General features: G+C 38.2%; 1 pseudogene; it reads right to left on the reverse strand.

Moving 5' to 3' along the window:
• Positions 1 to 8564: 8564 nt before the first annotated feature.
• On the reverse strand, positions 8565 to 9690 carry LOC136282569 (neuropeptides capa receptor-like; annotated as a pseudogene).
• Between the last annotated feature and the right edge of the window lie 1550 nt (positions 9691 to 11240).

Raw genomic sequence — 11240 nt, forward strand, 5'->3', positions numbered from 1 at the left:
GATTGAGTCAGGTTATGTACTGTACCTCTCCCAGTTAGTCCATCGATAAAATTCGTGAGTCTTACCGCTACATGACTTTCCATCACCGGTGTAACCCTCCTTGCAGACACATTTAAAAGAACCGTCAGTATTGGTGCAATTTGCATTTAAGTTACAGTTGTGGGTCTTCGTTGAACACTCGTCGATATCTGTCAAGATAAAGAAACTTAATCATTCACGATGATTAAGTTAGGGCGAGAGGTTTGAGTTCAAGTTTTAAGAAATGTCTCAAAATTTTCCTTATTTAATAAAGATAACTCAGTTTCCATAAATACACTCACCGCTGCACGGATTTCCTTCATAACCATCTCGACAACACTTTGCGAAACCATCCGTAACTTGACATGCATCATTTTTATCTGTAAACAACGTTGAATAAATTTTCTTAATTATTGTTGATTATCTTTCGCCAGGAGTTATGATGCGTTAATTATTATTAATTTGATTGACATTTAAAAGTGATTTCGTCAATCTGTACATTAATAAACAAACTTTATGCGGTACGTGTTTAATTGACTCATATATGCCATTGTTTCACGTGCTTACAACGGGTGTTTTAGAGTGTGTCCTTTTCGAATAAGCTAGGAGCTGTGAGTGGGAGTTACCCGAAGTGTTGTGGTAGAATCGTTAAGAGAATAAACCATGACATAATAAGAAACCGTGTAATCTATGTGTAATTACTTCCAAAAAATACAATAATAGACGAAAAAAGACTTACATTTGACACCGCAATGACGAGCACGACTGTCACTCGGCTTTTGTAACTTATAAACGTAGAATCCCCAACAGTTCATTATCTCAGCTCGATACGAGATATAACAGCAGTTTTGGTTCCAATGAAAACATACCGTTGACGACACTGGTAGGCTAAAAAGGAGAGGGAGGCTTCCATTAATCCAGCCGGCCATGTGGGCGTTGCAACTTAAATGCGGAATGCAGTAGGTCGCCATCATTGCACCGGCGTCTCCAGTGAAACGGTACCATTGGCCATTTTCAAGCGTATCCCTATCACAGCCTAGATAGGTATGGTTCATATAACCCCAATATCTGTAGGCCTCATTAAGTTCTCTATACACACAAGGATGGCATCCAGAATTGTAACTATCTATGAAGGGGAAAAAGTTTAGACTGAGTTACATCGTTGTAAACCAAATTTCAAACACTTTCTGGGAGTTTCTCTATGAATACATGCGGCTGTTTCGAGAAAATTTGTCGGAAAAAAGGGATAAAAGTGCACGCGACAATCTCGAAGGTAATCTGAGTATCCGGTAATCAACAAATTTTAATGGGTGAAATAAACAAGTAAGTTCATCAAACCCGCAGTGCCTCTTTCTTTATTTCTCAGATTTCCCTGAAATCCTGAAGTCAAGGAACATTGACCCGAAAACCTCTCACAATACATTCCGGGGTTGTCGCGTTCACTTTTACTCTCGAAACAGCTGTATAGCCATTTAGAATTCATTTATCATGTTTGTTGAGTATCAACTCGCCTTTGAAGATTCCATAAACCTCTACTCTCAAGCAGACCCATAATATATGCTTGGTTGGTTTGAAGCGAATGTATCTTGCAACCACTGGTATTGGTAGCTTATGGCGGTCCACACCGAAGCCCTTTTCTCTGTGGAATTCCTGAGTAAAATGAGGAAAAAATGCCACGCGCACTTTAATGTGATCTAAGCAGTCTCTCTCGAATGAGAAACATATCGAGGTATTGCGATTGGAGAATAAGATATTTTTCTGTGTTTGGTTCAGTGATGCAATTTGGATTATCGTCCGGAGTCAATTTACAAAACACCTTTAACATCTAAAAGTTAACATAACAATGAAAAAGTTGATGTGGGGTTATGTAGTTTTTTGTTAGTACATGAGTTACTCGCCGTAACGTGAACACTAAGTTTATTGAAAGAGTTATCATTATTGATTAGTTTTTGGGGGTCAGTTATTCATAGTTTGATGAGTTGGTTGCTTCCCATCATAACCAATTTGTATATCTTCCACTTCTGTGAAAGATCCCTCGTGACTTCCCAGGGCAAGCCATGTAACCCGGAAGAACAAGTAGAAGTTTTTTTTTAAATAATTCGTTACCCACAGTTATCACAATGCCAAACAGGGAAATTCAAAGCAATAGCAAATCTCAATCAACTTAATTATACGGCGCGTGGCATGGTCATTTTTGGCTCCAGTTTAGGACCTTATATAATGGATGAGGGATTGGGCAGAGTTTTCTGGAACTGACACAGGGTTTACTTTCGACAATTAATCGGAAACTCGTCAAATGCTCATTCAAATTACCAATTCTTCACCATTTCCATTCTGGTACGTTTGCCATGTTCCTTCATCGTTAGAGTAGAGCAGCTTAAAATCTGTAATAAAACCAAACCGGCCTCCCTGGGTAGCAACAGCACCCACGTAAAACTCTTTACCAAAGTCAACCTGGAGCCAGTCGCTTATATTGTTGTACCCTGCACACCATCCAATACCTGACACATTGAAAAGTCTTCCATACATGGCACCGTATTGTTTGATTCTCAACCGAACTGGTGAAGCTGTCATCTGACTGTCGGGGATGATAGTGGAACTGGCAACACCAACAGGTTTATAAAAGCACTCGTCGAGGATTTCTGTGCCAAATTGATAAATAAGTTTAATAAGTTTAGATAATAACGGGATTTTTTAACTTCTCTCAAGATGTTACATTGATAATGTTGTTTGAGGTCATTTCAATCAAGACAGGCTGCTCTCTTGTCTTGTAAACATCAGCAACTCTGTTTCGATACCGTCAGTTTTTTGGCTGCTCGTTTGATGTTTTTCGAAACAACTGAAGCTGTAGCTTTTACTTAATCGTAGTTGAACAGCTTTGCTTGCATTTGAACCATTCAACATGCAAAAGGGAGTTACTCAGAGTGACAGAAATTGTGATGAGTAACGAAATAACCTGGAGTTTAAAACCTTTTGCTTTTAGACGTCAGACCGTCTCTCCTTTCGCCCGCATCGAGATACATCATCTCTCTAAAACAATGGATTTAGTCGAACTTGGGCGGCTGTTGTTCAAGCCCCTCGTTAGTTTGAGCGTTCAATGATTTCAACTCGATGAGTTACTTTTGCATAACGACCTCTCTATGCTCTATATTCCAGCCACTCTGCGCTCTGAAGCCAATCAAGAAGGTGCAAATTATGCTTATGCTGGAATCAGACTTGAGACAATTACATGATATACATGTACAGTTGAACCTGTATTAAGCGGCACCTTATTAAGCGGTCATTCCCCTTTAGTGGCCGTTTATACAGGTTTAACTGTATGAATAAGCATAGTTTTCCATTTTTGTTTTCTGTTTATCGAATTTCTCAAGAATTTAGGGATGGTTGTAAACTATAAAATAATCTATTATAGTAACATCATAAAACTCAGAACAAAACCTCTTTAAATTAACATTTGTGTGAACACACATACGTACCAGTGCAAAGTCTCAGAGAACACTCTGTTATGTTTGGTGGTCTGTAAACATAATACTTGCCACAATTTCGAATTGAAATTTCGTACGAGTCAAATTCGCAATCGTCAGTCCCATTAACAAAGCAAAGTTGTCGATTCACAACCCCTTCACTCTCACTAGGATGGCCTCCATCAATCCAGCCCGGATTAATTGTTCCGCATTGGTGTGGCTGTGGCGGGTTATTAGGAATGGCAGCTCCGCCGCTGCCTGTGAAGCGAATCCACCGACCAGGGGTAAAATGTTCTTTGATACAGACTGTCTCAGTACTGCTCGAATTGAAGGAGACAGAGCGGTTGGGCTCGTTTATTTTGTCATGAACGTAGCATTCTGCGATAAATAAAGATAACCATCTTTCATTAACAACACCACCACCTCCTACAAAAGAGACTAATCTTAAGATTTCAAATTTAATAGTGAAATTAAATAAGTTGCTCTCATCAAGCTCGTTTCCCATGAATGCTTTATCTCTCGCATTAGCTTAACTTTACCACGGTTGCAGAGTGGATTTTTCCAGAGGCACCGCTATACCCAAGGCTAATCATTTAGCATCTAGTTTGCAGTCGAGGGACAGCTTGCTTTTTGAAAGAATCCGTTGAGTAATAAGACCTCCCAGAGAACAAGACGCCACGAGGCGATTCCGTCGGATGCATTGGTTATTGAGCGTAGCATTGGAAGGAATTTGGCAGTAACAATAAACTACCATAATTAGTCAGTTAGATCAGACGAAGAAATTACTCTAGAAAATTTAGCGTTGAAGAAGTTGAAAATAGCAAAGAGTAGCAGCTCGAAATCCTTCGGATTTTTCTGAAACAAACTGGGACCCGACTTACTGATCTCCTTATGCTTCTCATCGCTTGTTTCACCCTCCAAAAAGCAAGAGCTCGATAAAAACAATCTTCATTTCCGCTGACAACGACTTCTCTCCTTTGAGGATGTATATTTTCAGCTGTCGTAATTTTTTTCATCAGTACCAAAACAGGCTGTACACACTTAAATTTCCTGACGATTTTTAGTTTATCTCAAACAAAAGTTTTGTAATACTTTGAGATCATTGCGCGATGTCAATTTCACAATAAGCCTTACGTAAGGTGGGAGGTTTATCGGTAGATTTTATTACATATTTCATGGTTAATCACAAAAACGTACGTTTCCATCAACTCTAACTAAATCCATTTGTGATAAAATGGCAGCGAAAAAGCGATGATCTCTCACCAAAATCATCGAAAACAACCTAGCACGGAATTACACACTATATAGGATTCTAAATCTGACGTTGGGCGTATAAATCTTTCCACCGATGAAACAAGGAGTTGACATCAGCATCACAACGTGCATCAGTCGTGTTTTCTCTTTACTACGCTTTGTGATGGATCTAGAAAAGTTCAACCACCTTGGCAGCCAATCAAATTCTTGATCAATTCGAAGCCAGGCAACAACATTTATTCCAATCACAACCAAGTGATTTGATTTTTCTTGGATTTTCGTTAGATCCTTGGGATATCTCGCTTTTTTTTTCTGATCGGTAGTTGTGTTCGCGTTGGTTTCGATTGGTAACACTCAAACAGCTTTCTATGTAATGTTATTATGACTAGCGAAATTAAATCCTCCTTACCATATGGCCAAATCATAATGCTAACGCCGCCATGATGGAGTAAAAATGCCGTCAGCAAATACAGGAGAATCTGTCACAAATAATTCACATGGATTGAAATTTATTAATAAGAATTTATCGCCGAGCAATGGGTTTCTTTTAGAGTAAATGGTTTTCTGGGCCTTACTGTTCAAAGGCCGATTATCACCAACCCAGAGTTATATTTTATTCCGGGTTCCTTTATTGTCAAGCCTCTTTCGGGAGCATCCAATCATGAAATTGTGGGAAAAAGGGTTATACTAAAGTTTCTTTTAAAGCTTACAGATCAGAAATCAGGATTCACACTGACCCTGGGTTATCTTGACCCAGCTTTGAACAACCCGGTCTAAGGTTAACAGTTGATCATGTAGTCTGATCGTCCAGTTGAGGGTAGGCCTGAGAAGGTCTGTTGTCAGAGACAGCAACTGACGTTTAGGTAACCTGAGCTGAAGTTATCATCAGTGAGGAATTCTTTTCAAGTCTAACTCGCAGATATATGGATTGCATCTAGTTTTGAATGAGACTATGGATAATAGGTTACGTACAGCTAAAAATTCCTGCAACGACTAACCTTTAAATGCTGATTGATTGGGTTAGTTGAGAAACCTCCCCATAGATGTTATCAAAGACGGGATATTGACTTATGCTATTGCGAAAGCCTAACAGCAAATAAAAATTACGAAGAATCTGACGAGTCGATTTGAATAAACCATACCAGTAACATTCCACTGTCAAAAAATTCCGTTTCTTGACTCTAACGACGACTTCTTCTCCACTTTGTGGAAAATTTTACCCTGGTCCCTTTTTAGGGCTGCTCCGAGCTTAAACGATGGGTAGTTTTCCTACATTTCATTTTCATTTTTTATGCTGTTACAAATTATCCAAGAAATATTGATTAAATATCGAATAAATACGAAAAACTCAGAAAGGTTGAAGTATGCAATATCACTCCTAGTTTGTGATGAGAAAATTTGAATCTTCGCCTTGCAAATGACTTTTGGTAACCGAGATTAAAATTGTATCTCATAATCAACTACATTGTACTCATTTATACTCAAAGATAACGACTTTGGTAAAGGTTTTCATCTTTCAGTGGCTTAGAAAGGATATTACAGGATATTATAAGTACGATTTGATCTAAGTTCGGTGCCTTTCAAATACCCTAATATGCAATGTTAAAGTATTTATTTGACCTATTATTGCTGTTCGTTGATATAAAATCAATCTAAGTCGAAAAAGAATTGCCCGGGGTAATCCATAACTGAAATTTCCTATTGTCCAATGATGAATTTCAGCACAATAAAAAGGTCTACTTACTATAGAACTGAATGGCGAAATTTTTTTCAGCAGTTTCGGAAACATCGCGACTTCACATCATTTGTTGTTAACACGCCTCCATTCGGGTTACCTGAAATTTCTCCTTTTCACTGTAAAAATCCCTAGAACAATCTCCTCAATAATTTACAAGTATGTGAAACGTAAGTATTCATACTGCGATGCTTTGCAAGAAATCAAGAGATATCCAGATGGTAGATTCAGTCCCCTAACTCTAGGTTCACCAGGAGTGATACCAATTGAAAATCAATCGTAAAACTATACAATGCATGGGGATCCCCTGGGCTGTTTTTTTTCCCAAATGAAAATAACCTGCTGTTCATATATTTTTCATTATTTTAAACAGACGTTGATCAATTTGGTGCCTGTTAGACAAAGTTTGCCTTGTGAAGAATTTATCTTGTTTGCAGTTTTGTTAGATACGGGTGACTTTCTATTACCATTCAGCTTTAATTAAGTAAACGAAATCAGTCAACTAAAATAGGTTGCGAGTTATCAAATAATTAACAAACAGAATATCAGAATAACGCTATTCACACGAAGCGTTTATTGCTTTTGTCTAATTTGTATCACTAATCAGGTAGAATTGTTAGATACGGTTTGCTATTATTGAAGTTTCAATTTACTTCTGACCGAGAGAAATTGTTATTCCAAGGGTTCTCAGCTTTATTCATAGCTTTTATACAAAAAAAAAACCTTCTTGGGAGTACCTCTTAAAAAAATTATTTGGTCTTCATCAAGTCTTTTGAAAAGTAGTCATCGACAAACTTTTGCTCATGACAATTCGCCAGCAATAATGCAAATTAAAATTAGAATTGAACAAAGGGAACCAATTAAGGTGGGTGTATAAAAGATGTTTGTTGTATCAAATGCATACTGAGACCAACCTTTAAACAAACAAATATAACTAATTTAGTTTTAACCTTTTGAAATCGCCAATCTGCACTCACACTGTGAAAGCCAGATGCGTTGACCAAATGTGTGTTAATTACTCTCAGGAAATTCAACCACTGGTTTGATAGAAACACAATGAAGATATTCCTGGGTGAGTCCCTAAAATATATGCATGTATCTTTTGAAGTGAGTTATGAGTGTTATTCGCTTAGACAAAATCCATCGCTTGACACCAGAACTGAATTTCAGCGTATGTTTATAGGGACAGGGAGCAAATTTCCCTAACTTTGACTCTCTTCGTTGTTGAAATTGTTCCAATTTGTCTGATACAGCCTGGCTCCGTGTTCTGGGTAAATAATAAAAACAATAAATTGTTAGGGAGAAATCACGTCGGCTAGAGATGTCGCGCAAATTCGTCTAAAGAGATCCTCTACCATAAGTAAGCGATCCTTCACCAACTAGCAATTAACATTTGAATGGGTCTTTTATCATCTAGATTGACTCACCACGAAGGAAGAAATTTCTTTATCAAAGAGGAGCTGAACAAAAAATACGTACTATCAATTCAGAATGAGCACATTAACGAAGTTGAAAGGATGCACGTGCATTCGACTCTAACAAAAACTGCTGGAGAATAATATAAAATCTAGAGCACATATGAAATACTGCTCTAAATTGCAGACGTGGAAAGCCTAAAGCCAACAAAATAATAAAAAAATATTCTTGGTTGGTTTATTCTGAAAAAACCAGAAGTAGTTCATGTTTAACGTTTAGAGAATTTAACTGCGTCTCGTGAATAATTTCTGTGCGAACTATGGTGTGCATGGAACATGCTTTCATGAATTTTTAAATGCCCTACTTTGCGGGAAAAATCAATAATCAAGATACTTAAGAGGTTAGATTTCAAATTCAAAGAACCTTCATCCTTTTTTATTCAACTAAACACATCATACGCTTTTAACTATTAAATTTCATCTTATCGCTAAGAAGGAAAAAACTGTCAGTAATGTCTATTGTTTGATCAAGAGGCTTCCAATTAGAAGCGAAGGTCCAATTAGTTTTGCTCATTGAACTCCTGATCAAGGAGCTCGGGCCCCAGACTTCTCTCCGTGCTTCTCTCCATAAAATACTCCAAGTGACTTCATTCTAAGAGAATCGGGGTTTTCTCTGGTTTAATGAATCAGTTGGTCAGGGTCGCTCTGAAGGGTGTTGCTCAAATCTCGCTGGTTTCTTCCTCGTTCTTCTATTTGATGGAGAACACCCACCGTGTTTGCTGATCCAAAAACTCGGCTCTCGATCTGTTGCACTTGTCTTTGAGCCTTGTTCATGATAATTTTAAAGAAGGCCACTCGAAATTGTCTTTTTATAGTGGTATAAATAAATGGATTGACCGAAGAGTTTAGGATTAGGATAAACCCTCCAATAGAGTAAAAAACAGCGGCAACAGTCGGAGAAATGTTGGAGGTTTATTTAACTAATAGTTAAGAGTTGCTTGTATATGAAAGACTACTACAGATATAACAACCAACTTAGTCACTTTCGAGGCTTTTTGCTCTCTAAGGAATCTTCGTTTCACTTCTTGTGAAACTCGCTGGGCACTGATTACCTTCTCGTGTCTGCGAGCTTCCCTGTAAAGTACAAACTAACCAATGACAATGATCGCCAGCGCCATCCAAATATGAACATGTTTACTGAAAGAGCCTAAGTTTTATCAAAGAGAGGATGAATTACGAAGAGCAAACTTATGGCCCATGCAAGAATTTAGGCAGCCAATAGACGTCGTTCAGTGATCGAGGCCCTAAGAGTGTACGGGTAAAAAATGGCCATTAGACGTTCGAAGAAAATCCGAAATGAAACCTAAGTGAAAGACAGATGCTGCACCGAAAATCCTAAGTCCGTTCACAAAAACTCATTGACTATAACATGCAAACATTGATGCCTTTCTATGAAGAATATCTATCTATACTAGGTCAACTTTGACCAGGGGCTGCGTGATAGCTACTACCAAAAAATCTGTGACTGCTCAACATGGAGTCACGTTATACTTCGTCCTCAACTGTGGTTTAGTTTTCACGGCCACCATAACCGGCAGATTAAGTACAATTGTGAAGGGAAATGGGGCAGAGTTGACAACTAGAATGTAGATTAGAGTTGCATAAACTTCAGAAGGCAGAACTGTACCTGGTTTTCTTCTGAACGCACGGGGTAGATTTCACATCAACTTAGTACAGCTTGCGAAGAAGAATCTATTAAATCCATAGCTTCAATCCAGTACTTACCGATTTTAGGATTGATCATCACATTTAATGCTACAAGCAAGCAAGCCAGAAGGGGACTTACTCATTTTATAACCCTCCCATTAATTCTCCTATCGCGCGTTGACAACGAAATTTTGTTTGATTTTTTGTGATTTCCGGAGAAGCATTTGAGATCAGCTTTCTCAACCAAAGGACAATACAAAACGAGTTCGCCTTTTTTTCCATGCTAAATGATAAAGATGAGAAGTGAAACTCATGAGCTGGCTTCTATTTGCTGGCTTTATTTCTCGGAGGACAAATATCAACGTAAATGGGTTATGAATTGAATGATAACTGTCCTGTGATTTTGCCTAGAGTCGCGCGTAAATTAATGGTCGGTTATTTAACAAATAGAGAAGCCTTGACTGTGCTCTGTTCTGTTATAAAGCACGCAGGAAGCGGCTAGAGCACGAAAGAAGTGTAGGGAGAAACACGAGACGTAGTCGAGTGTTTCTTCCCACTTCTTGAGTGCTCTAGCCGCTTCCTGCGTGCTTTATAACAGAACAGAGCACAGTCAAGGCTTCTCTATTTGTTTTATAATAAAGAATCCGTTAAATTACCCAAGCATTACTTTCAATTTTCAAAACAAACTTTATTTCCAAAGCGAACAACAGTGTCGTCAGCATGCTCTATACTCTCATAAAGCACGCTACAATAAGCCAATCAGAATCCCTGTCAGAATGCTTCAAATAATCTGATTGGATGTACAAGACTAAAGCTGTCAAAAGTGTCAAACCATCAAAGTTCAAAAATCATCAAAGTTCAAATTCTACAATAGTTTACAAACTAAAGTAGTTCGGCAAGTCAAATTCAACACTTTTGCCTAAAGTTTTTAAGTCTCTAATACAGAATCTTGAAGTGAAATGATCAGTGAACTTCAGCCGAATTATGGCTCATAAAAACACGCGAGTTTTTTCACATGACAAGGTGGAAAACAAACTGTTCAAGGCGAGTGTTTTTTGAGTGAACGACAGCCGAATTCACCGGAACATGAAGATCGCTCGTGATGATAGCGCCGCAAAACTCGGCTGCAGTGACTGATGTGACTTTCCACTCAACGTATCGGAAAGGATATCAGAGCAAGCTCTTATTTTTTCACTCGAAGGGTGGCCGATGTAGTTTCTGAGGCTTGCTTTACTGTGATGACCGGAGATCGCCATGATGAGCGAGCCGCGATGAACTTCAGCATGATCATAGTCGCTCAGACACCGTCATGATTAGTATGAATTTTAACAATTATGCCAGTTTGGTTAAATTTTGCATCATTTCTGTTTTGTTTTGTTTTGTTTTTGAACACTGAACTTTATATACTATACGAGTGTTTAGCTGTATTTGATTTTTGTTACCGTACGTAAGCTTGCAATCTAACTGAGCGCGAAAATCTTTAAAACTCGGAATGTTTATTTTGTTTTTCCTTTGAGGATTTTCGTATCTGCTCACGTTTTAATAACGTAAATTACGGCGCTAGGTATGTTTATAAACCTTTGTTTGATTCTTCCGTTGCCACTTGTCGGCTCGCTTCAGTTCCGAAATTTCACTTTCAATTATCGG

The sequence above is a fragment of the Pocillopora verrucosa genome, chromosome 7 (genome assembly GCF_036669915.1).
Source record: "Pocillopora verrucosa isolate sample1 chromosome 7, ASM3666991v2, whole genome shotgun sequence".
In the NCBI taxonomy this organism is placed as follows: Eukaryota; Metazoa; Cnidaria; class Anthozoa; order Scleractinia; family Pocilloporidae; genus Pocillopora; species Pocillopora verrucosa.